General features: G+C 44.6%; 1 protein-coding gene across 1 annotated transcript in view; it reads left to right on the top strand.

Annotated features, from left to right (window-relative positions):
- LOC139421213 (uncharacterized) overlaps positions 1-9718 on the top strand; it is a 1124809-nt gene that overhangs the window by 959863 nt on the left and 155228 nt on the right. The window lies entirely within an intron of this gene.

The raw sequence follows: 9718 nt of genomic DNA, 5'->3' as shown, positions 1-9718 counted from the left end.
ACCCGGCCTAGTGGGCATGAAGCCTGCAAAGAGCTAGTACTTTTTATAAGGATTTACTTTCTACAAGAAACCTTGAGGGGAACCAGACTCAACACCCAAAGCATGGCTGGCTGGATAGAGGTGAGAGAAGGCGGTAGGGGAAAAAGGCCCCATATATTGCAGAGGGAATCCAACAAAATACAAACATGAGAACTGTATCTTGTAATGAGCACGTTAGTGAACTATTTACAGCATGATACACAAGAGGCAGTGGGAGCAGATCAGCACATCACGTTACAGCAGCACAGCCTACTGCAGTGCCTGGACGCTCACCAACCCATAGAGCTATAGGCTGCTATACTATCCACCAATCAATGGATCAGACTGGATCCATGTTCAAACTGTTTCCTGCAAATTGCACTTATTACAACCCCCAGTAGGTGTCAGCACCACTCCATTTAATATCAGAATCACCTTTATTCGCCAAGTACATTTACTCATAACTGGAATTTGCCTTAGTGAGAAGGTGCTGCCAGCAATAGACAATATACAAACAGAATACAGACAAAAGTCCACATAGACGTCATACAAAAAAACACAAATCGTAAGTCGCTGTGGATAAAAGCATCTGCTAAATGACTAAATGTAAACGTAAAAAACATTAAACATAAACTCGGGTCCTCTGTCCTGCTCTGTCCTGCTCTGTCCTGCTCAGTCACAGCGGATCAAACTGAAATACATCACTGTAATGTCCAGTAGGCTACAGTCAGTGCATCATATTATCATAAGTCTTTCAGTCAAGTATAGAAACAAATGGCCATTTTCAAACAAACCCAAACATGCCTACTGGGGGTTTGATCATGGACAATCCAGTTGTTGTTTGGTGCTTGTTCATGATATAACTACTGTATATATGCATGTGTTTTGTGATACTGGTTGAGTTATATATTAACAAACTGAGTCTCTAGCAGGTGTGTTGGGGTGTATAATGATATTCTAAAGTAGAAGCTATGGTACAGTATACTGCTAACGTTCAAAGTGTCACTTCCTTACTGTAATTAGAAGTTATTTTTGATTGATTTGTTTTTACCCCTTTTTCGTGGTATCCAATTGGTAGTTACAATCTTGTCCCAAAGGCTGCAACTCCCGTACGGACTCGGGAGAGATGAAGGTCGAGAGTCATGCGTCCTCTGAAACACAACCCAGCAGCCGCTCTGCTTCTTGACACAATGCCCGCTTAACCCGGAAGCCAGCCGCAAAAATGTGTCAGAGGAAACACCATACACCTGGCGACCGTGTCAGCGTGTATTGCGCCCCGAACCGCCACAGGAGTGCTAGATGGGACAAGAACATCCCTGCAGAACAAACCCTCCCCTAACCCGGACGACGCTGGGCCACCCCATGGGTCTCCCGGTCACGGCCGGCTGCGACAGAGCCTGGACTCGAACCAGGATCTCTAGTGGCACAGCTAGCACTGCGATGCACTGCCTTAGACCACAGTATTTAGAAGTTATACTGTGTGGCTGTGCCAACCTTCATCAGAGCAGTGTTCAATACTGCTGCCTTTGTTTTTTGGCCCTCTCTTTTCCCACCATCCTTCACTAACTATTTTCTATATGTTGATTTTTAATCCCCCTCTCCCTGCTCATGCTAGCCTCCACACTTCATTGCTCCCCTTCTCAATGGAAACTGAAGACGAGGAGAAATAGGGGAAGGAGAGAGAGAGACAGAGAAAGTGAAGACGAGGATAAATAGGGGAAGGAGAGAAAGAGAAAGTGAGACAAGGAGACATAGGGGAAGGAGAGAGAGAGGGATAGAGACAGAGAAAGTGAGACAAGGAGAAATAGGGGAAGGAGAGAGAGAGGGATAGAGAGAGAGAAAGTGAAGACGAGGAGAAATAGGGGAAGGAGAGAGAGGGATAGAGACATAGAAAGTGAGATTAGGGGAAGGAGAGAGAGGGATAGAGACAGAGAAAGTGAAGACTAGGAGAAATAGGGGAAGGAGAGAGAGAGGGATAGAGACAGAGAAAGTGAAGATGAGGAGTTATAGGGGAAGGAGAGAGAGAGGGATAGAGACAGAGAAAGTGAAGACGAGGAGAAATAGGGGAGGGGGGAGGAGAGAGAGGGATAGAGACAGAGAAAGTGTAGACGAGAAGAAATAGGGGAAGGAGAGAGAGAGGGATAGAGACAGAGAAAGTGAGATGAGGAGAAATAGGGGAGGGGGAAGGAGAGAGAGGGATAGAAACAGAGAAAGTGAAGACGAGGAGAAATAGGGGAAGGAGAGAGAGAGGGATAGAGACAGAGACAGTGAAGACAAGGAGAAATAGGGGAGGGGTAAGGAGAGAGAGGGATAGAGACAGAGAAAGTGTAGACGAGGAGAAATAGGGGAAGGAGAGAGAGAGGGATAGAGACAGAGAAAGTGAGACGAGTCAAAAGACAGGTAAAACTATATGCATAAGGACCACTTTTAACAGTTATACTGAACATTTTACAAAAACACATTTACTGGAAGAACTGTGCAGATGCAATGTTTTTAGAATTTAGGTAAATCTATTTTTTTTATGTGACCACGTTTTCCAAAAACTCTTCATTATTTGCTCCGAATTAAGATTCAAAGACATCTGCAGATAAAATGGGGTGTCAGCTATGACATGGCACATTGAGTTTGAAAACGTCTATTTAGGTTATTAAACAACAGTAAGTGATGTGGATGTACACATAGTAACAGAATTGCAGACCTTGCCTTAAAATGCTTGCTTATGAGCCCTTTCCCAACAATGCAGAGTAAAGAATAAACATGTATTAAAACCCAAAGGGGAGTAAAATACACAAGAATGAAGTTAAATACAGGGAGTACCAGATCAATGTGCAGGGGTACGAGGTATTAGATGTAGATACATTTACTGTATGTAAATAAAGGCAGGGTAAAGTGACATCACAATATACAGTATAATAACAAGAGTAATAATTATGGATGTGAATGTCATTCTCTTCATGGTGATGTATCCTCAAAAAGGTTATTGGAAATGTTCTTGTGCAATTTCTTATGTTTCTCCTTTAGCAAACATTTAAGAAGAAATTAGATTATTGAAAATAAAGTTATTGGATTTGTTCTTAATTCCAAGATCGCTAAACCCTTCTCTTAAACTCTGGGCAGTGAGAGAATAAGCCCATGAAAGAAATTGAACATGTTTAATTAATTCACTCAAACTTCATATGAAAGTTTCAGTATAGATTATTTTAAACCCAATAACATGTTTTAGAACAGTATTCTCAGTAGGAAATTTGCTAACATGAGTGCCATTGCTAGCTAGATAACTAGATAAATCGGTTGGCTAGCAACAAACATCATAAGAAGATTCATAAGAAGATATTTGAGGAGATCGTAAGAAAATCATTCATTCTTAAGATATTGTTGAGTAATTGCACTTGCAAACTATTTTATGAACTTCCTAGTACCCCCCGGTTGGGGTACTAGTGAAGTAGAGTATAGTAGAGTATAGTAGAGTATAGTACAGCAGAATTCAGTACAGTATAGTGCAGTAGAGTATAGTACAGTACATTATAGTGTAGTCAACTCTAGTGTGCTGTACTGTGTACTGTACTGAACTCTGAATCAGAATTAGTTGGGTAACATAGATAAGATGTTTTATTTACATTAAATGCTTAGGTGAGATACTTGTCATTAGAACGTCTCCTTTTCGACTATACTGTTGGCAGTTGCACTTTTCCCTTCTCAGCTAGGGAAAAGTCACTTGGGGCCCAGAGAGGGGAGAGGTCAGGCTTGTCTTTTACATGTCTGGTAATAGGCAGAATATCAGAAAGGGAGAGATCAGAATGGAACATTGTCTTCATATGTGAATGTATCTGTTAAATCATGTGAAGGGATGGTGTGATTAATGGGGAACCAGTTAGTTGGCTCCACTATGTCTGTACTCCAGTCACTCCCTCTTTTTCCCATTGGGGGGAGGAGTATGGCAGTGTCTGGAACCCTTGTATTACCCCTCTGATGTTGCAATTATCTTGAGATAGTATATGACCTAGAGGCTCACTCCCCTCAGTGAGCTTGTTCAGGAGTGGGGAGAAGAGGGTGTTTACTTGAGATGGGAGAGTATAATTGTTGACAATTGATATATGCCATTGGATGAGGTAATGCTTTTGTACTATGAAGTACCAGGAACGAGATTAGAACCTGGTCTTAGAGACCAAACTGAACGATAAATTATAGCTAATGCTATCTGGCTTTGGGATACTCCTTTCTCAAGTAAAAGGCCCTTTGTGAAGTGTTCCTAAGATCTGTGGTTCATCATGTAAGTTGAGAGGGGTGTATCTTTTCTATAAAAGATCTCAGTTGAGTGGGCCTCCCGGGTGGCGCAGTGGTCTAGGGCACTGCATCGCAATGCTAGCTGTGCCACCAGAGACGTTGGGTTCGCGCCCAGGCTCTGTCGCAGCCGGCCGCTTGGCATGTGCGGCTGCTCGGCCATGGAAACTAATTTCATGAAGCTCCTGACGAACGTTGCGTCCAGAGGCAGTTTGGAACTCAGTAGTGGACAGACCATTTTTATGCTCTATGCGCTTCAGCACTCACTGGTTCTGTTCTGTGAGCTTGTGTGGCCTACCACTTCGCGTTTGAGCCGTTGTTGCTCCTAGATGTTACAGCTTCACAATAACAGCACTTACAGTTGAATGAAATGTGTGCAGGTGACGAACTAACTTGTTGGAAAGCTGCCAGCTTCTCTCCCTCTCTGTCTCCCTGTGTTGTTGCCAGCTTATCTCCCTCTCTGTCTTCCTGTGTTGCTGCCAGCTTCTCTCCCTCTCTGTCTCCCTGTGTTGCGGCCAGCTTCTCTCCCTCTCTGTCTTCCTGTGTTGCTGCCAGCTTCTCTCCCTCTCTGTCCTGTGTTGTTGCCAGCTTCTTTCCCTCTCGGTCTTCCTGTGTTGCTGCCAGCTTCTCTCCCTCTCTGTCTTCCTGTGTTGCTGCCAGCTTCTCTCCCTCTCTGTCCTGTGTTGTTGCCAGCTTCTTTCCCTCTCGGTCTTCCTGTGTTGCTGCCAGCTTCTCTCCCTCTCTGTCTTCCTGTGTTGCTGCCAGCTTCTCTCCCTCTCGGTCTTCCTGTGTTGCTGCCAGCTTCTCTCCCTCTCGGTCTTCCTGTGTTGCTGCCAGCTTCTCTCTCTCTCGGTCTTCCTGTGTTGCTGCCAGCTTCTCTCCCTCTCTGTCTTCCTGTGTTGCTGCCAGCTTCTCTCCCTCTCTGTCTTCCTGTGTGGCTGCCAGCTTCTCTCCCTCTCTGTCTTCCTGTGTTGCTGCCAGCTTCTCTCCCTCTCGGTCTTCCTGTGTTGCTGCCAGCTTCTCTCCCTCTCGGTCTTCCTGTGTTGCTGCCAGCTTCTCTCCCTCTCGGTCTTCCTGTGTTGCTGCCAGCTTCTCTCCCTCTCGGTCTTCCTGTGTTGCTGCCAGCTTCTCTCCCTCTCGGTCTTCCTGTGTTGCTGCCAGCTTCTCTCCCTCTCGGTCTTCCTGTGTTGCTGCCAGCTTCTCTCCCTCTCGGTCTTCCTGTGTTGCTGCCAGCTTCTCTCCCTCTCTGTCTTCCTGTGTTGTTGCCAGCTTCTCTCCCTCTCTGTCTTCCTGTGCACTCAGCTTGTTTTTCTTATTGCCTCTGCCTCCCTACCCTCCCTCTCTTCCTTGCCTCTCTCTCTCTTCCCTCTCTCTCTCTTCCATCTGTCTGTCTGTTGCTGCCTGCCCTGCTCCTGACATGTCCTGCCTCCCTCCCTCTCTATTCCACTCTACCCTGCCTCTCTCTCTCTCCATCTCTGTTGTTCCCCATCTCTTTCTCTGCTCTCTATGTTCAGTGGTGCAGCATGAGGCAGTCTGTGGCTATCTGTCTGTTTGGACTCTCAGCTCTGCTCCACGGTGAGTGACTTTCATGTTCTCTCTCTCTGTGTGTGTGTGTGTGTGAGTGTTGTGTGTGTGTTTCCACGTGTACGTACAATATGTGCAAGTCCATTGATATTTGAGAACTCAACCTTACAGTTCCAGCTGTATAGCAGAGAGAGAAGAGAGGAGAGGGAAATGAACAGAGAGGGAGGAGAGAAGAGGAGCAGGAATAAAGAGAGACAAGGGAGAGGAATGATCACAGAGCTTACAGGTTAGGATGTTGTTCATCACAGTTGTAAAATCCAACTCTCCTGTCTGTTTTAATCCATTGTTGGTTGATGTGTTCCTCTCTGCACCAGCAGCAGTATCTTAGATGGCTAACATCTTGTGACTGTATATTGATATGGTACCATCTTATGACTGCATATTGATATGGTACCACCTTGTGACTGCATATTGATATGGTACCATCTTGTGACTGCATATTGATATGGTACCATCTTGTGACTGCATATTGATATGGTACCATCTTGTGACTGCATATTGATATGGTACCATCTTGTGACTGTATATTGATATGGTACCATCTTGTGACTGCATATTGATATGGTACCATCTTGTGACTGCATATTGATATTGTACCATCTTGTGCCTGCATATTGATATGGTACCATCTTGTGACTGCATATTGATATGGTACCATCTTGTGACTGTATACTGATATGGTACCATCTTGTGACTGCATATTGATATGGTACCATATTGTGACTGCATATTGATATGGTACCATCTTGTGACTGCATATTGATATGGTACCATCTTGTGACTGTATATTGATATGGTACCATCTTGTGACTGCATATTGATATGGTACCATCTTGTGACTGTATATTGATATGGTACCATCTTGTGACTGCATATTGATATGGTACCATCTTGTGACTGCATATTGATATGGTACCACCTGGAATGCAATACATTGCAATACAACACAACAAATTAATCTCAACAAAGGCCGTTTACAAGCTTTGTGGTATATAATAGCATATTACATAAACGCAACATGCTGTTATAAAGACTGTACTCTACTGTATGTGGGTCTACATTACATTCACTAGTTCTATATATTTATATATTTCTTAATTCCTTTCTTTTACTTTTAAATTTGTGTGTGTTGTTGTGAATTGTTAGATACTACACGCTACACCTGCAATAACATCTGCTAAATATGTGTATGTGACTAATAACATTTGATTTGATTAGATTTTTAGTTAGACATTGCTTCCGAATTTCATCAACTGCACAGATACATTAAGTCTGATACAGTTGTGAAACAGGAGTGAGTGAAGTCAGTCCACGATGGAGCTGCTAGAAGTGACGTTCCTGGTCCTCCTGTCCGTCTGTCTGTCCTCCAGTCTGTCTGTCTGTCTGTCTGTCTGTCTGTCTGTCTGTCTGTCTTTCTGTCCGTCCGTCCGTCCGTCCGTCCGTTTGTCAGTTTGTCTGTCTGTCTGTCTGTCTGTCTGTCTGTCTGTCTGTCTGTCAGTTTGTCAGTTTGTCAGTTTGTCAGTTTGTTTGTATGTCTGAGTGGAGGGTTTTAGTGTTTAATGCGTCACTATTTCCAGTGTGGAATAGATCAGACGTTTTAATGGCCACAGAGAGACTAGTCAATCCCCTTAAAGATAGAGTCAGCGGAATGACGTTGCACGAGCAGCACCGCAGATATTACGATGACCAAGATGCAAGACTTTGCTCTCACACAGTCACACACAGTATCTGCTTTTGTGCACAGGTTCGCTTCACGCTATTACAACATGGTAGCCACTGGACCAAAAGAGGGGTTTAACCTCACTCTCCAACATTCTTAGTTGTTGCGGAAATTGACCCACTATCCTGTTTACTTTGATCAGCTACGTCATATTGCTGACTCTACCTTTAACAATTAATGGGCCTGTCTGGATACTATCTCCCTCTCTTCAGTCTCTCTCCTCTTGATTATCCTCTTTCTCCCTCTCTTCACTCTCTCTCTTCTTGATTCTCCTCATTCTTCTTCTCGCGCCTCATCTTTCTCCCTCTTCACTCTCTCCTCTTGATTCTCCTCTTTCACCCTCTCTTCACGTCCTGCATATCACTCTGTACTCGTTTTCAAAGCAGCTTTGTTTAAAACAAACCTCTTTGGGATAGGCGGGACGCAAATGTCTCAACTGGCCAATTGCCAGGGAAAATGCAGAGCGCCAGATTCAAATAAAATACTATAAAACAATGTATGTAAGGGAAGTCGGCAAGTCAGATCCGTAACTTCGGGATACGGATTGGCTCTAAGGGCTGGGTCGGTCGGGCTGGGGTGCGAAGCGGGGCTGGGCTCGAGCCGCGGCTGGGGGAGCAGTTGCTCCGCCGCTCTTCTCTCCCCACTGCTGGAAGTTCGTTGTGCGGTCCATTTCGTGGGCTCTCGTTTGTGGTCTCGCAAGGAGCTGCTTACGGGGGTTCATTGGGGTGGTGTCCGTCGGCGTGCAGAAGGTGGATCGGTGGGGGTTGGGTTGGTAGTTGGCAGCGGCGACTCTTCTCGCGGATCTCCCCAGCTACGGTGCTCGTTGGCCTCGTTTACGCGGGGTCTCCGGCGGGTTGCCTTGTCCGGCACCTAGCAGCTGACTTAGAACTGGTGCGGACCAGGGGAATCCGACTGTTTAAAAAGAAAAGCCCCGGAAAATAGTAAAGTGTGGGCAAGCAAACACAATACTACACAAGAAATGGGAACTAAAAAACTAAATAAAATTGGCAGACGACCGGAGAGCCACAATATAATATAGCTACTAAAATGCATATATAGCGGGCAAGAAATGTATGAACAAAGGGGCCTTTGGACAGGACCCCAACACCCAATTGTGGTGACGAGTACAAAGACAAGTTTAAGGCCCAAGCTATGGGGCCGTGCCAGCAATAAAAACGTGTATATAAAAATAAAGAAATCTATAAATTAAGGGGCCCTCAGACCGGGCCCCAACACCTAATAAAGGTGATGAGTACAAATGTGTTTACAAAGGGGCCTGTAGACAGGACCCCAACACCTAATAATGGTGATGAATGCAGTGAAAACAAATCAAAAACCTGGACATGCCAAACCAGGCGCGACCTCGAGCGGACACCACAGGGAAAAAAAGGTTGCGAAGTGAGCTAAGTAATGCAGGATGCACCTCCTGATAGCCGACAAAAGGTGCCGCTAGTGGGTTGGGTACCACTGGTGAAATCTTCTTATCTTGACCCAGTACAGCCTCAGAGGAAGGGCCACTCCAAGGAGCCGGGTCCTCCCAGGGTTTCTCCACTGGGCCCAACTATTAGGGACTGTGAGTATAACAGAACTTATGTAGCAGGCAAAACCCAGAGGACTAACTGTTCAGAATGATTATTTTTTTTGCCTCTCTCTGTTCCCTGCGTTGTTATTGCCAAGGGATATTTCTTAGGAACCTGTTTTCAGTTCCTACCGCTTCCACTGGATGTCAGTCTTTGGAATTTGGTTGAGGTTATTCCTTTGTGCAATGAAGAAGTAGGCCAACTAGGAACTGGGTAACACTTTTGTGAGTTGCGCAAGACGTGAAAAGTGGCGCTGATTTGTTTTCATTCCTGTATTGAACACAGATTGCCCCGTCTACAATTTGATCGATTATTAACGTTTAAAAATACCTAAAGTTGTGTTACAAAAGTAGTTTGAAATATTTTGGCAAAGTTTATAGGCACCTTTTGAAATATTTTGTACTGTTTTTTGTAAGCTGTTTTTTCTGGAACAAACGCGCTTTATAAATGGACATTTTGGATATATATGGACGGAATTAATCGAACAAAAGGACCAATTGTGATGTTTATGGGACATATTGGAGTGCCAACAAAA

Source organism: Oncorhynchus clarkii, chromosome 2 (genome assembly GCF_045791955.1).
Source record: "Oncorhynchus clarkii lewisi isolate Uvic-CL-2024 chromosome 2, UVic_Ocla_1.0, whole genome shotgun sequence".
Taxonomy (NCBI): Eukaryota; Metazoa; Chordata; class Actinopteri; order Salmoniformes; family Salmonidae; genus Oncorhynchus; species Oncorhynchus clarkii.
This window is presented reverse-complemented; position numbering and strand designations above follow the sequence as displayed.